This window comes from Prorops nasuta, unplaced genomic scaffold, assembly GCF_024137725.1.
Source record: "Prorops nasuta isolate Cenicafe-Biocafe unplaced genomic scaffold, Cenicafe_Pnas_1.2 PNAS00022, whole genome shotgun sequence".
In the NCBI taxonomy this organism is placed as follows: domain Eukaryota; kingdom Metazoa; phylum Arthropoda; class Insecta; order Hymenoptera; family Bethylidae; genus Prorops; species Prorops nasuta.
The window spans coordinates 4112324-4128894 of record NW_027116819.1 but is presented as its reverse complement, the minus strand read 5'-3'; positions in this window follow the sequence as shown (position 1 = coordinate 4128894).

Here is a 16571-nt window from a genome sequence, read left to right as displayed (position 1 = left end):
ATTGTGGTTAGAGATTACTTCGATGTGACTGGGGTAAATCACTTGGGGTCAAGAAGTAATTCTATTGGACTAGGGTAACTCACTTGGAGCCAGAGAATACTTCTATGAGACTAGGGTTACACACTTGGAGTCAGGGAGTACTTCTATTGGATAAGGGTAACTCACTTGGAGTCAGAGAATACTTCTATGAGACTAGGGTAACTCACTTGTGGTCAGGGAGTATTTCTATGGGACTAGGGTAACTCAATTGAGGTCAGGGAGTACTTCTATGGGATTAGTGTAACTCATTTGTGGTCAGAGAGTACTTCTATGGGACTAGGATATCGCACTTGGGGTCAGTGAGTACTTCTATGGGACTAGGGTAACTCACTTGGAGTCAGGGAGTACTTCTATTAGACTAGGGTAACTCACTTGGGGCCAGGGAGTACTTCTATGGGACTAGGGTAACACACTGGGTGTCAGGGAGTACTTTAATGGAAATAGGGTAGCTCACTTGGGGTCAGGGGGTACATTTATGAGACTAGGGTAACTCACTTGGGGCCAGGGAGTATTTCTATTGGACCTGGGTAACTCACTTGGGGTTAGGGAGTACTTCTATGGGACTAGGGTAACACACTAGGTGTCAAGGAGTACTTCTATGGGACTAGGGTAATTCACTTGGGGCCAGGGAGTACTTCTATGGGACTAGGGTAACACACTGGGTGTCAGGGAGTACTTTAATGGAATTAGGGTAACTCACTTGGAGCCAGAGAATACTTCTATGAGACTAGGGTTATACACTTGGGGTCAGGGAGTACTTTTATGGGGCTGGGGTAACTAACTTGGGGCCAGGGAGTACTTCTATTGGACTAGGGTAACTCACTTGGAGTCAGAGAATACTTCTATGAGACTAGGGAAACTCACTTGTGGTTAGAGGATACTTCTATGTGACTGGAGTAACTCACTTGGGGTCAAGGAGTAATTCTATAGGACTAGGGTAACACACTAGGTGTCAAGGAGTACTTCTATTGGACTAGGGTAACTCACTTGGGGCCAGAGAGTACTTCTATGGGACTAGGGTAACTCACATGTGGTCAGGGAGTACTTCTATGGGACTAGGGTAACTCATTTGAGGTCAGGGAGTACTTCTATGGGATTAGGGCAACTCATTTGGGGTCAGAGAGTATTTCTATGGGACTAGGATATCGCACTTGGGGTCAGGGAGCACTTCTAGGGGACTAGGATATCTCACTTGGGGTCAGGGAGTACTTCTATGGGACTAGGGTAACTCACTGGGAGTCAGGGAGTACTTCTATTAGACTAGGGTAACTCACTTGGGGCCAGGGAGTATTTCTATTGGACTAGGGTAACTCACTTGGGGTCAGGGAGTAATTCTATAGGACTAGGGTAACACACTAGGTGTCAAGGAGTACTTCTATGGGACTAGGGTAACTCACTTGGGGTCAGGGAATAATTCTATAGAACTAGGGTAACACACTAGGTGTCAAGGAGTACATCTATGGGACTAGGGTAACTCACTTGGGGCCAGGGAGTTCTTCTATGGGACTAGGGAAACTCACTTGGGGTCTGGGAGTACTTCTATGGGATTAGGGAAACTCACTTCTGGTTAGAGAGTACTTCTATGTGACTGGGGTAACTCACTTGTGGTTAGAGAGTACTTCTATGTGACTTGAGTAACTCACTTGGGGTCAGGTAGTAATTCTATAGGACTAATGTAACACACTAGGTGTCAAGGAGTACTTCAATATGACTGGGGTAACTCACTTGGGGTCAGGGAGTAATTCTATAGGACTAGGGTAACACACTTGGAGTCCAGGAGTACTTCTATTGGACTAGGGTAACTCACTTGGGACCAGGAAGTCTTTCTATGGGATTAGAGTAACGCATTTGGGGCCAGGGAGTATTTCAATGGGACTAGGGTAACTCATTTGGGGTCAGGGATAACTTCTATGGGAGTGGAATAACTCATTTGGTGTCAGGTAGTACTTCTATGGGATTAGGATAACTCATTTGGGGTCAGGCAGTACTTCTATGGGACTAGTGAAACTCACTTGTGGTTAGAGGATACTTCTATGTGACTGGAGTAACTCACTTGGGGTCAGGGAGTCATTCTATAGGACTAGGGTAACAAACTAGGTGTCAAGGAGTACTTCTATTGGACTAGGGTAATTCACTTGGGGCCAGGGAGTACTTCTATGGGACTAGGGTAACACACTTAATGTCAGGGAGTACTTTAATGGAATTGGGGTAACTCACTTGGGGTCAGGAGGTACTTTTATGAGACTAGGGTTACTCACTTGGGGCCAGGGAGTATTTCTATGAGACTAGGGTAACTCACTTGTGGTCAGGGAGTACTTCTTAGGGATTAGGGTAACTCATTTAAGGTCAGGGAGTACTTCTATGGGATTAGGGTAACTCATTTGGGGTCAGAGAGTACTTCTATGGGACTAGGGAAACTCACTTGGGGTCTGGGAGTACTTCTATGGGATTAGGGAAACTCACTTCTGGTTAGAGAGTGCTTCTATGTGACTGGGGTAACTCACTTGTGGTTAGAGAGTACTTCTATGTGACTTGAGTAACTCACTTGGGGTCAGGTAGTAATTCTATAGGACTAATGTAACACACTAGGTGTCAAGGAGTACTTCAATATGACTGGGGTAACTCACTTGGGGTCAGGGAGTAATTCTATAGGACTAGGGTAACACACTTGGAGTCCAGGAGTACTTCTATTGGACTAGGGTAACTCACTTGGGACCAGGAAGTCTTTCTATGGGATTAGAGTAACGCATTTGGGGTCAGGGATAACTTCTATGGGAGTGGAATAACTCATTTGGTGTCAGGTAGTACTTCTATGGGATTAGGATAACTCATTTGGGGTCAGGCAGTACTTCTATGGGACTAGTGAAACTCACTTGTGGTTAGAGGATACTTCTATGTGACTGGAGTAACTCACTTGGGGTCAGGGAGTCATTCTATAGGACTAGGGTAACAAACTAGGTGTCAAGGAGTACTTCTATTGGACTAGGGTAATTCACTTGGGGCCAGGGAGTACTTCTATGGGACTAGGGTAACACACTTAATGTCAGGGAGTACTTTAATGGAATTGGGGTAACTCACTTGGGGTCAGGAGGTACTTTTATGAGACTAGGGTTACTCACTTGGGGCCAGGGAGTATTTCTATGAGACTAGGGTAACTCACTTGTGGTCAGGGAGTACTTCTTAGGGATTAGGGTAACTCATTTAAGGTCAGGGAGTACTTCTATGGGATTAGGGTAACTCATTTGGGGTCAGAGAGTACTTCTATGGAACTAGGATATCGCACTTGGGGTCAGGGAGCACTTCTATGGGACTAGGATATCTCACTTGGGGTCAGGGAGTACTTCTAAGGGACTAGGGTAACTCACTTGGGGCCAGGGAGTATTTCTATAGGACTAGGGTAACTCACTTGGGGCCAGGGAGTTCTTCTATGGGACTAGGGAAACTCACTTGGGGTCTGGGAGTAATTCTATAGGACTAATGTAACACACTAGGTGTCAAGGAGTACTTCAATTTGACTGGGGTAACTCACTTGGGGTCAGGGATTAATTCTATAGGACTAGGGTAACACACTTGGAGTCCAGGTGTACTTCTATGGGACTAGGGAAACTCACTTGAGGTTAGAGGATATTTCCATGTGACTGGAGTAACTCACTTGGGGCCAGGGAGTACTTCTATGGGACTAGGGTAACTCACTTGTGGTCAGGGAGTACTTCTATGGGACTAGGGTAACTCATTTGAGGTCAGGGAGTACTTCTATGGGACTAGGGAAACTCAATTGTGGTTAGAGAGTACTTCGATGTGACTGGGGTAAATCACTTGGGGTCAAGAAGTAATTCTATTGGACTAGGGTAACTCACTTGGAGCCAGAGAATACTTCTATGAGACTAGGGTTACACACTTGGAGTCAGGGAGTACTTCTATTGGATAAGGGTAACTCACTTGGAGTCAGAGAATACTTCTATGAGACTAGGGTAACTCACTTGTGGTCAGGGAGTATTTCTATGGGACTAGGGTAACTCAATTGAGGTCAGGGAGTACTTCTATGGGATTAGTGTAACTCATTTGTGGTCAGAGAGTACTTCTATGGGACTAGGATATCGCACTTGGGGTCAGTGAGTACTTCTATGGGACTAGGGTAACTCACTTGGAGTCAGGGAGTACTTCTATTAGACTAGGGTAACTCACTTGGGGCCAGGGAGTACTTCTATGGGACTAGGGTAACACACTGGGTGTCAGGGAGTACTTTAATGGAAATAGGGTAGCTCACTTGGGGTCAGGGGGTACATTTATGAGACTAGGGTAACTCACTTGGGGCCAGGGAGTATTTCTATTGGACCTGGGTAACTCACTTGGGGTTAGGGAGTACTTCTATGGGACTAGGGTAACACACTAGGTGTCAAGGAGTACTTCTATGGGACTAGGGTAATTCACTTGGGGCCAGGGAGTACTTCTATGGGACTAGGGTAACACACTGGGTGTCAGGGAGTACTTTAATGGAATTAGGGTAACTCACTTGGAGCCAGAGAATACTTCTATGAGACTAGGGTTATACACTTGGGGTCAGGGAGTACTTTTATGGGACTGGGGTAACTAACTTGGGGCCAGGGAGTACTTCTATTGGACTAGGGTAACTCACTTGGAGTCAGAGATTACTTCTATGAGACTAGGGTAACTCACTTGTGGTCAGGGAGTATTTCTATGGGACTAGGGTAACTCAATTGAGGTCAGGGAGTACTTCTATGGGATTAGTGTAACTCATTTGTGGTCAGAGAGTATTTCTATGGGACTAGGATATCGCACTTGGGGTCAGTGAGTACTTCTATGGGACTAGGGTAACTCACTTGGAGTCAGGGAGTACTTCTATTAGACTAGGGTAACTCACTTGGGGCCAGGGAGTACTTCTATGGGACTAGGGTAACACACTGGGTGTCAGGGAGTACTTTAATGGAAATAGGGTAGCTCACTTGGGGTCAGGGGGTACATTTATGAGACTAGGGTAACTCACTTGGGGCCAGGGAGTATTTCTATTGGACCTGGGTAACTCACTTGGGGTTAGGGAGTACTTCTATGGGACTAGGGTAACACACTAGGTGTCAAGGAGTACTTCTATGGGACTAGGGTAATTCACTTGGTGCCAGGGAGTACTTCTATGGGACTAGGGTAACACACTGGGTGTCAGGGAGTACTTTAATGGAATTAGGGTAACTCACTTGGGATCAGGGACTATTTCTATTGGACTAGGGTAACTCACTTGGAGCCAGAGAATACTTCTATGAGACTAGGGTTACACACTTGGGGTCAGGGAGTACTTTTATGGGACTGGGGTAACTAACTTGGGGCCAGGGAGTACTTCTATTGGACTAGGGTAACTCACTTGGAGTCAGAGAATACTTCTATGAGACTAGGGTAACTCACTTGTGGTCAGGGAGTATTTCTATGGGACTAGGGTAACTCATTTGAGGTCAGGGAGTACTTCTATGGGATTAGTGTAACTCATTTGTGGTCAGAGAGTACTTCTATGGGACTAGGATATCGCACTTGGGGTCAGTGAGTACTTCTATGGGACTAGGGTAACTCACTGGGAGTCAGGGAGTACTTCTATTAGACTAGGGTAACTCACTTGGGGCCAGGGAGTAATTCTATGGGACTAGGGTAACACACTGGGTGTCAGGGAGTACTTTAATGGAATTAGGGTAACTCGCTTGGGGTCAGAGGGTACATTTATGAGACTAGGGTAACTCAGTTGGGGCCAGGGAGTTCTTCTATGGGACTAGGGTAACACACTGGGTGTCAGGGAGTACTTTAATGGAATTAGGGTAACTCACTTGGGGTCAGGGGGTACTTTTATGAGACTAAGGTAACTCACTTGGGGTCAGGGAGTAATTCTATGGGCCTAGGTTAACTCACTTGGGGCCAGGGAGTTCTTCTATGGGACTAGGGAAACTCACTTGGGGTCTGGGAGTAATTCTATAGGACTAATGTAACACACTAGGTGTCAAGGAGTACTTCAATTTGACTGGGGTAACTCACTTGGGGTCAGGGAGTAATTCTATGGGACTAGGGAAACCCACTTGGGACCAGGGAGTCTTTCTATGGGATTAGAGTTACTCATTTTGGGCCAGGGAGTATTTCAATGGGACTAGGGTAACTCATTTGGGGTGATGGATAACTTCTATGGGAGTGGAATAACTCATTTGGGGTCAGGTAGTACTTCTATGGGATTAGGGTAACTCATTTGGGGTCAGGTAGTACTTCTTTGGGATTAGGATAACTCATTTGGGGTCAGGCAGTACTTCTATGGGACTAGGATATCTCACTTGGGGTCAGGGAGTACTTCTATGGTACTAGGGAAACCCACTTCTGGTTAGAGAGTACTTCTATGTTACTGGGGTAACTCACTTTTGGTCAGGGAGTACTTCTATGGGACTAGGGAAACTCACTTGTGGTTAGAGGATACTTCTATGTGACTGGAGTAACTCACTTGGGGTCAAGGAGTAATTCTATAGGACTAGGGTAACACACTAGGTGTCAAGGAGTACTTCTATTGGACTAGGGTAACTCACTTGGGGCCAGAGAGTACTTCTATGGGACTAGGGTAACTCACATGTGGTCAGGGAGTACTTCTATGGGACTAGGGTAACTCATTTGGGGTCAGAGAGTATTACTATGGGACTAGGATATCGCACTTGGGGTCAGGGAGCACTTCTAGGGGACTAGGATATCTCACTTGGGGTCAGGGAGTACTTCTATGGGACTAGGGTAACTCACTGGGAGTCAGGGAGTACTTCTATTAGACTAGGGTAACTCACTTGGGGCCAGGGAGTATTTCTATTGGACTAGGGTAACTCACTTGGGGTCAGGGAGTAATTCTATAGGACTAGGGTAACACACTAGGTGTCAAGGAGTACTTCTATGGGACTAGGGTAACTCACTTGGGGTCAGGGAATAATTCTATAGAACTAGGGTAACACACTAGGTGTCAAGGAGTACTTCTATGGGACTAGGGTAACTCACTTGGGGCCAGGGAGTTCTTCTATGGGACTAGGGAAACTCACTTGGGGTCTGGGAGTACTTCTATGGGATTAGGGAAACTCACTTCTGGTTAGAGAGTACTTCTATGTGACTGGGGTAACTCACTTGTGGTTAGAGAGTACTTCTATGTGACTTGAGTAACTCACTTGGGGTCAGGTAGTATTTCTATAGGACTAATGTAACACACTAGGTGTCAAGGAGTACTTCAATATGACTGGGGTAACTCACTTGGGGTCAGGGAGTAATTCTATAGGACTAGGGTAACACACTTGGAGTCCAGGAGTACTTCTATTGGACTAGGGTAACTCACTTGGGACCAGGAAGTCTTTCTATGGGATTAGAGTAACGCATTTGGGGCCAGGGAGTATTTCAATGGGACTAGGGTAACTCATTTGGGGTCAGGGATAACTTCTATGGGAGTGGAATAACTCATTTGGTGTCAGGTAGTACTTCTATGGGATTAGGATAACTCATTTGGGGTCAGGCAGTACTTCTATGGGACTAGTGAAACTCACTTGTGGTTAGAGGATACTTCTATGTGACTGGAGTAACTCACTTGGGGTCAGGGAGTCATTCTATAGGACTAGGGTAACAAACTAGGTGTCAAGGAGTACTTCTATTGGACTAGGGTAATTCACTTGGGGCCAGGGAGTACTTCTATGGGACTAGGGTAACACACTGAATGTCAGGGAGTACTTTAATGGAATTGGGGTAACTCACTTGGGGTCAGGAGGTACTTTTATGAGACTAGGGTTACTCACTTGGGGCCAGGGAGTATTTCTATGAGACTAGGGTAACTCACTTGTGGTCAGGGAGTACTTCTTAGGGATTAGGGTAACTCATTTAAGGTCAGGGAGTACTTCTATGGGATTAGGGTAACTCATTTGGGGTCAGAGAGTACTTCTATGGAACTGGGATATCGCACTTGGGGTCAGGGAGCACTTCTATGGGACTAGGATATCTCACTTGGGGTCAGGGAGTACTTCTATGGGACTAGGGTAACTCACTGGGAGTCAGGGAGTACTTCTATTAGACTAGGGTAACTCACTTAGGGCCAGGGAGTATTTCTATAGGACTAGGGTAACTCACTTGGGGCCAGGGAGTTCTTCTATGGGACTAGGGAAACTCACTTGGGGTCTGGGAGTTCTTCTATGGGACTAGGGAAACTCACTTGGGGTCTGGGAGTAATTCTATAGGACTAATGTAACACACTAGGTGTCAAGGAGTACTTCAATTTGACTGGGGTAACTCACTTGGGGTCAGGGAGTAATTCTATGGGACTAGGGAAACCCACTTGGGACCAGGGAGTCTTTCTATGGGATTAGAGTTACTCATTTTGGGCCAGGGAGTATTTCAATGGGACTAGGGTAACTCATTTGGGGTGATGGATAACTTCTATGGGAGTGGAATAACTCATTTGGGGTCAGGTAGTACTTCTATGGGATTAGGGTAACTCATTTGGGGTCAGGTAGTGCTTCTTTGGGATTAGGATAACTCATTTGGGGTCAGGCAGTACTTCTATGGGACTAGGATATCTCACTTGGGGTCAGGGAGTACTTCTATGGTACTAGGGAAACCCACTTCTGGTTAGAGAGTACTTCTATGTTACTGGGGTAACTCACTTTTGGTCAGGGAGTACTTCTATGGGACTAGTGAAACTCACTTGTGGTTAGAGGATACTTCTATGTGACTGGAGTAACTCACTTGGGGTCAGGGAGTCATTCTATAGGACTAGGGTAACAAACTAGGTGTCAAGGAGTACTTCTATTGGACTAGGGTAATTCACTTGGGGCCAGGGAGTACTTCTATGGGACTAGGGTAACACACTGAATGTCAGGGAGTACTTTAATGGAATTGGGGTAACTCACTTGGGGTCAGGAGGTACTTTTATGAGACTAGGGTTACTCACTTGGGGCCAGGGAGTATTTCTATGAGACTAGGGTAACTCACTTGTGGTCAGGGAGTACTTCTTAGGGATTAGGGTAACTCATTTAAGGTCAGGGAGTACTTCTATGGGATTAGGGTAACTCATTTGGGGTCAGAGAGTACTTCTATGGAACTAGGATATCGCACTTGGGGTCAGGGAGCACTTCTATGGGACTAGGATATCTCACTTGGGGTCAGGGAGTACTTCTATGGGACTAGGGTAACTCACTGGGAGTCAGGGAGTACTTCTATTAGACTAGGGTAACTCACTTGGGGCCAGGGAGTACTTCTATGGGACTAGGGTAACACACTGGGTGTCAGGGAGTACTTTAATGGAATTAGGGTAACTCGCTTGGGGTCAGGGAGTAATTCTATGGGCCTAGGGTAACTCACTTGGGGCCAGGGAGTTCTTCTATGGGACTAGGGAAACTCACTTGGGGTCTGGGAGTAATTCTATAGGACTAGGGTAACACACTTGGAGTCCAGGTGTACTTCTATGGGACTAGGGAAACTCACTTGAGGTTAGAGGATACTTCCATGTGACTGGAGTAACTCACTTGGGGCCAGGGAGTACTTCTATGGGACTAGGGTAACTCACTTGTGGTCAGGGAGTACTTCTATGGGACTAGGGTAACTCATTTGAGGTCAGGGAGTACTTCTATGGGACTAGGGAAACTCAATTGTGGTTAGAGAGTACTTCGATGTGACTGGGGTAAATCACTTGGGGTCAAGAAGTAATTCTATTGGACTAGGGTAACTCACTTGGAGCCAGAGAATACTTCTATGAGACTAGGGTTACACACTTGGAGTCAGGGAGTATTTCTATGGGACTAGGGTAACTCAATTGAGGTCAGGGAGTACTTCTATGGGATTAGTGTAACTCATTTGTGGTCAGAGAGTACTTCTATGGGACTAGGATATCGCACTTGGGGTCAGTGAGTACTTCTATGGGACTAGGGTAACTCACTTGGAGTCAGGGAGTACTTCTATTAGACTAGGGTAACTCACTTGGGGCCAGGGAGTACTTCTATGGGACTAGGGTAACACACTGGGTGTCAGGGAGTACTTTAATGGAATTAGGGTAACTCGCTTGGGGTCAGGGAGTAATTCTATGGGCCTAGGGTAACTCACTTGGGGCCAGGGAGTTCTTCTATGGGACTAGGGAAACTCACTTGGGGTCTGGGAGTAATTCTATAGGACTAGGGTAACACACTTGGAGTCCAGGTGTACTTCTATGGGACTAGGGAAACTCACTTGAGGTTAGAGGATACTTCCATGTGACTGGAGTAACTCACTTGGGGCCAGGGAGTACTTCTATGGGACTAGGGTAACTCACTTGTGGTCAGGGAGTACTTCTATGGGACTAGGGTAACTCATTTGAGGTCAGGGAGTACTTCTATGGGACTAGGGAAACTCAATTGTGGTTAGAGAGTACTTCGATGTGACTGGGGTAAATCACTTGGGGTCAAGAAGTAATTCTATTGGACTAGGGTAACTCACTTGGAGCCAGAGAATACTTCTATGAGACTAGGGTTACACACTTGGAGTCAGGGAGTATTTCTATGGGACTAGGGTAACTCAATTGAGGTCAGGGAGTACTTCTATGGGATTAGTGTAACTCATTTGTGGTCAGAGAGTACTTCTATGGGACTAGGATATCGCACTTGGGGTCAGTGAGTACTTCTATGGGACTAGGGTAACTCACTTGGAGTCAGGGAGTACTTCTATTAGACTAGGGTAACTCACTTGGGGCCAGGGAGTACTTCTATGGGACTAGGGTAACACACTGGGTGTCAGGGAGTACTTTAATGGAATTAGGGTAACTCGCTTGGGGTCAGGGAGTAATTCTATGGGCCTAGGGTAACTCACTTGGGGCCAGGGAGTTCTTCTATGGGACTAGGGAAACTCACTTGGGGTCTGGGAGTAATTCTATAGGACTAATGTAACACACTAAGTGTCAAGGAGTACTTCAATTTGACTGTGGTAACTTACTTGGGGTCAGGGAGTAATTCTATAGGACTAGGGTAACACACTTGGAGTCCAGGTGTACTTCTATGGGACTAGGGAAACTTACTTGTGGTTAGAGAGTACTTCTATGTGACTGGGGTAACTAACTTTTGGTCAGAGTGTAATTCTATAGGATTGGGTAACACACTAGGTGTCAAGGAGTACTTCTATGGGACTAGGGTAACTTACTTGGGAACAGGGAGTCTTTCTATGGGATTAGAGTAACTCATTTTGGGCCAGGGAGTATTTCAATGGGACTAGGGTAACTCATTTGGGGTCATGGATAACTTCTATGGGAGTGGAATAACTCATTTGGGGTCAGGGAGTAATTCTAAAGGACTAGGGTAACTCACTTGGGGCCAGGGAGTATTTCTATAGGACTAGGGTAACTCACTTGGGGTCAGGGAGTAATTCTATAGGACTAGGGTAACACACTAGGTGTCAAGGAGTACTTCTATGGGACTAGGGTAACTCACTTGGGGTCAGGGAATAATTCTATAGAACTAGGGTAACACACTAGGTGTCAAGGAGTAGTTCTATGGGACTAGGGTAACTCACTTGGGGCCAGGGAGTATTTCTATGTGACTAGGGTAACACACTGGGTGTCAGGGAGTACTTTAATGGAAATAGGGTAACTCACTTGGGGTCAGGGGGTACTTTTATGAGACTAGGGTAACTCACTTGGGGCCAGGGAGTATTTCTATTGGACCTGGGTAACTCACTTGGGGTTAGGGAGTACTTCTATGGGACTAGGGTAACACACTAGGTGTCAAGGAGTACTTCTATGGGACTAGGGTAATTCACTTGGGGCCAGGGGGTACTTCTATGGGACTAGGGTAACACACTGGGTGTCAGGGAGTACTTCTATTAGACTAGGGTAACTCACTTGGGGCCAGGGAGTACTTCTATGGGACTAGGGTAACACAGTGGGTGTCAGGGAGTACTTTAATGGAATTAGGGTAACTCGCTTGGGGTCAGGGGGTACATTTATGAGACTAGGGTAACTCACTTGGGGCCAGGGAGTTCTTCTATGGGACTAGGGTAACACACTGGGTGTCAGGGAGTACTTTAATGGAATTAGGGTAACTCACTTGGGATCAGGGACTATTTCTATTGGACTAGGGTAACTCACTTGGAGCCAGAGAATACTTCTATGAGACTAGGGTTACACACTTGGGGTCAGGGAGTACTTTTATGGGACTGGGGTAACTAACTTGGGGCCAGGGAGTACTTCTATTGGACTAGGGTAACTCACTTGGAGTCAGAGAATACTTCTATGAGACTAGGGTAACTCAATTGTGGTCAGGGAGTATTTCTATGGGACTAGGGTAACTCATTTGTGGCCAGAGAGTACTTCTATGGGACTAGGATATCGCACTTGGGGTCAGTGAGTACTTCTATGGGACTAGGGTAACTCACTGGGAGTCTGGGTGTACTTCTATTAGACTAGGGTAACTCACTTGGGGCCAGGGAGTACTTCTATGGGACTAGGGTAACACACTGGGGGTCAGGGAGTACTTTAATGGAATTAGGGTAACTCACTTGGGGTCAGGGGGTACTTTTATGAGACTAAGGTAACTCACTTGGGGTCAGGGAGTAATTCTATGGCCTAGGGTAACTCACTTGGGGCCAGGGAGTTCTTCTATGGGACTAGGGAAACTCACTTGGGGTCTGGGAGTAATTCTATAGGACTAATGTAACACACTAGGTGTCAAGGAGTACTTCAATTTGACTGGGGTAACTCACTTGGGGTCAGGGAGTAATTCTATAGGACTAGGGTAACACACTTGGAGTCCAGGTGTACTTCTTAGGGACTAGGGAAACTTACTTGTGGTTAGAGAGTACTTCTATGTGACTGGGGTAACTAACTTTTGGTCAGGGAGTAATTCTATAGGATTGGGTAACACACTAGGTGTCAAGGAGTACTTCTATGGGACTAGGGTAACTCACTTGGGACCAGGGAGTCTTTCTATGGGATTAGAGTAACTCATTTTGGGCCAGGGAGTATTTCAATGGGACTGGGGTAACTCACTTTTGGTCAGGGTGTAATTCTATAGGATTGGGTAACACACTAGGTGTCAAGGAGTACTTCTATGAGACTAGGGTAACTCACTTGTGGTCAGGGAGTACTTCTATGGGACTAGGGTAACTCATTTGAGGTCAGGGAGTACTTCTATGGGACTAGGGTAACTCACTTGGGACCAGGGAGTTTTTCTATGGGATTAGAGTAACTCATTTTGGGCCAGGGAGTATTTCAATGGGACTAGGGTAACTCATTTGGGGTCATGGATAACTTCTATGGGAGTGGAATAACTCATTTGGGGTCAGGTAGTACTTCTATGGGATTAGGGTAACTCATTTGGGGTCAGGTAGTACTTCTTTGGGATTAGGATAACTCATTTGGGGTCAGGCAGTACTTCTATGAGACTAGGATATCTCACTTGGGGTCAGGGAGTACTTCTATGGGACTAGGGAAACCCACTTGGGACCAGGGAGTCTTTCTATGGGATTAGAGTAACTCATTTTGGGCCAGGGAGTATTTCAATGGGACTAGGGTAATTCATTTGGGGTGATGGATAACTTCTATGGGAGTGGAATAACACATTTGGGGTCAGGTAGTACTTCTATGGGATTAGGGTAACTCATTTGAGGTCAGGTAGTACTTCTTTGGGATTAGGATAACTCATTTGGGGTCAGGCAGTACTTCTATGGGACTAGGATATCTCACTTAAGGTCAGGGAGTACTTCTATGGTACTAGGGAAACCCACTTCTGGTTAGAGAGTACTTCTATGTTACTGGGGTAACTCACTTTTGGTCAGGGAGTACTTCTATGGGACTAGGGAAACTCACTTGTGGTTAGAGGATACTTCTATGTGACTGGAGTAACTCACTTGGGGTCAAGGAGTAATTCTATAGGACTAGGGTAACACACTAGGTGTCAAGGAGTACTTCTATTGGACTAGGGTAACTCACTTGGGTCCAGGGAGTACTTCTATGGGACTAGGGTAACTCACTTGTGGTCAGGGAGTACTTCTATGGGACTAGGGTAACTCATTTGAGGTCAAAGAGTACTTCTATGGGATTAGGGCAACTCATTTGGGGTCAGAGAGTATTTCTATGCGACTAGGATATCGCACTTGGGGTCAGGGAGTACTTCTATGGGACTAGGGAAACTCACTTGTGGTTAGAGGATACTTCTATGTGACTGGAGTAACTCACTTGGGGTCAAGGAGTAATTCTATAGGACTAGGGTAACACACTAGGTGTCAAGGAGTACTTCTATTGGACTAGGGTAACTCACTTGGGGCCAGGGAGTACTTCTATGGGACTAGGGTAACTCACTTGTGGTCAGGGAGTACTTCTATGGGACTAGGGTAACTCATTTGAGGTCAAAGAGTACTTCTATGGGATTAGGGCAACTCATTTGGGGTCAGAGAGTATTTCTATGCGACTAGGATATCGCACTTGGGGTCAGGGAGTACTTCTATGGGACTAGGGAAACTCACTTGTGGTTAGAGGATACTTCTATGTGACTGGAGTAACTCACTTGGGGTCAAGGAGTAATTCTATAGGACTAGGGTAACACACTAGGTGTCAAGGAGTACTTCTATTGGACTAGGGTAACTCACTTGGGGCCAGGGAGTACTTCTATGGGACTAGGGTAACTCACTTGTGGTCAGGGAGTACTTCTATGGGACTAGGGTAACTCATTTGAGGTCAAAGAGTACTTCTATGGGATTAGGGCAACTCATTTGGGGTCAGAGAGTATTTCTATGGGACTAGGGTAACTCACTGGGAGTCAGGGAGTACTTCGATTAGACTAGGGTAACTCACTTGGGGCCAGGGAGTATTTCTATAGGACTAGGGTAACTCACTTGGGGTCAGGGAGTAATTCTATAGGACTAGGGTAACACACTAGGTGTCAAGGAGTACTTCTATGGGATTAGGGTAACTCACTTGGGGTCAGGGAATAATTCTATAGAACTAGGGTAACACACTAGGTGTCAGGGTATACTTTAATGGAATTAGGGTAACTCCTTTGGGGTCAGGGGGTACTTTTATGAGACTAAGGTAACTCACTTTGGGTCAGGGAGTAATTCTATGGGCCTAGGGTAACTCACTTGGGGCCAGGGAGTTCTTCTATGGGACTAGGGAAACTCAATTGGGGTCTGGGAGTAATTCTATAGGACTAATGTAACACACTAGGTGTCAAGGAGTACTTCAATTTGACTGGGGTAACTCACTTGGGGTCAGGGAGTAATTCTATAGGACTAGGGTAACACACTTGGAGTCCAGGTGTACTTCTATGGGACTAGGGAAACTCACTTGAGGTTAGAGGATACTTCCATGTGACTGGAGTAACTCACTTGGGGCCAGGGAGTATTTCTATGGGACTAGAGTAACTCACTTGTGGTCAGGGAGTACTTCTATGGGACTAGGGTAACTCATTTGAGGTCAGGGAGTACTTCTATGGGACTAGGGAAACTCACTTGTGGTTAGAGAGTACTTCGATGTGACTGGGGTAAATCACTTGGGGTCAAGAAGTAATTCTATTGGACTAGGGTAAATCACTTGGGGCCAGGGGGTACTTTTATGAGACTAGGGTAACTCACTTGGGGCCAGGGAGTATTTCTATAGGAGAAGGGTAACTCACTTGGGGTCAAGGGGTAATTCTATAGGACTAGGGTAACACACTAGGTGACAAGGAGTACTTCTATGGGACTAGGGTAACTCACTTGGGGTCAGGGAATAATTCTATAGAACTAGGGTAACACACTAGGTGTCAAGGAGTACTTCTATGGGACTAGGGTAACTCACTTGGGGCCAGGGAGTACTTCTATGTGACTAGGGTAACACACTGGGTGTCAGGGAGTATTTCTATTGGACCTGGGTAATTCACTTGGGGTTAGGGAGTACTTCTATGGGCCTAGGGTAACACACTAGGTGTCAAGGAGTATTTCTATGGGACTAGGGTAACTCACTTGGGGCCAAGGAGTACTTCTATGGGACTAGGGTAACACACTCGGTGTCAGGGAGTACTTTAATGGAAATAGGGTAACTCCCTTAGGCTCAGGGGGTACTTTTATGAGACTAGGGTAACTCACTTGGGGCCAGGGTGTATTTCTATTGGACCTGGGTAACTCACTTGGAGCCAGAGAATACTTCTATGAGACTAGGGTTACACACTTGGGGTCAGGGAGTAATTTTATGGGACTGGGGTAACTAACTTGGGGCCAGGGAGTACTTCTATTGGACTAGGGTAACTCACTTGTAGTCAGAGAATACTTCTTTGAGACTAGGGTAACTCACTTGTGGTCAGGGAGTATTTCTATGGGACTAGGGTAACTCATTTGAGGTCAGGGATTACTTCTATGGGATTAGTGTAACTCATTTGTGGTCAGAGAGTACTTCTATGGGACTAGGGTATCGCACTTGGGGTCAGTGAGTACTTCTATGGGACTAGGGTAACTCACTGGGAGTCAGGGAGTACTTCTATTAGACTAGGGTAACTCACTTGGGGCCAGGGAGTACTTCTATGGGACTAGGGTAACACACTGGGTGTCAG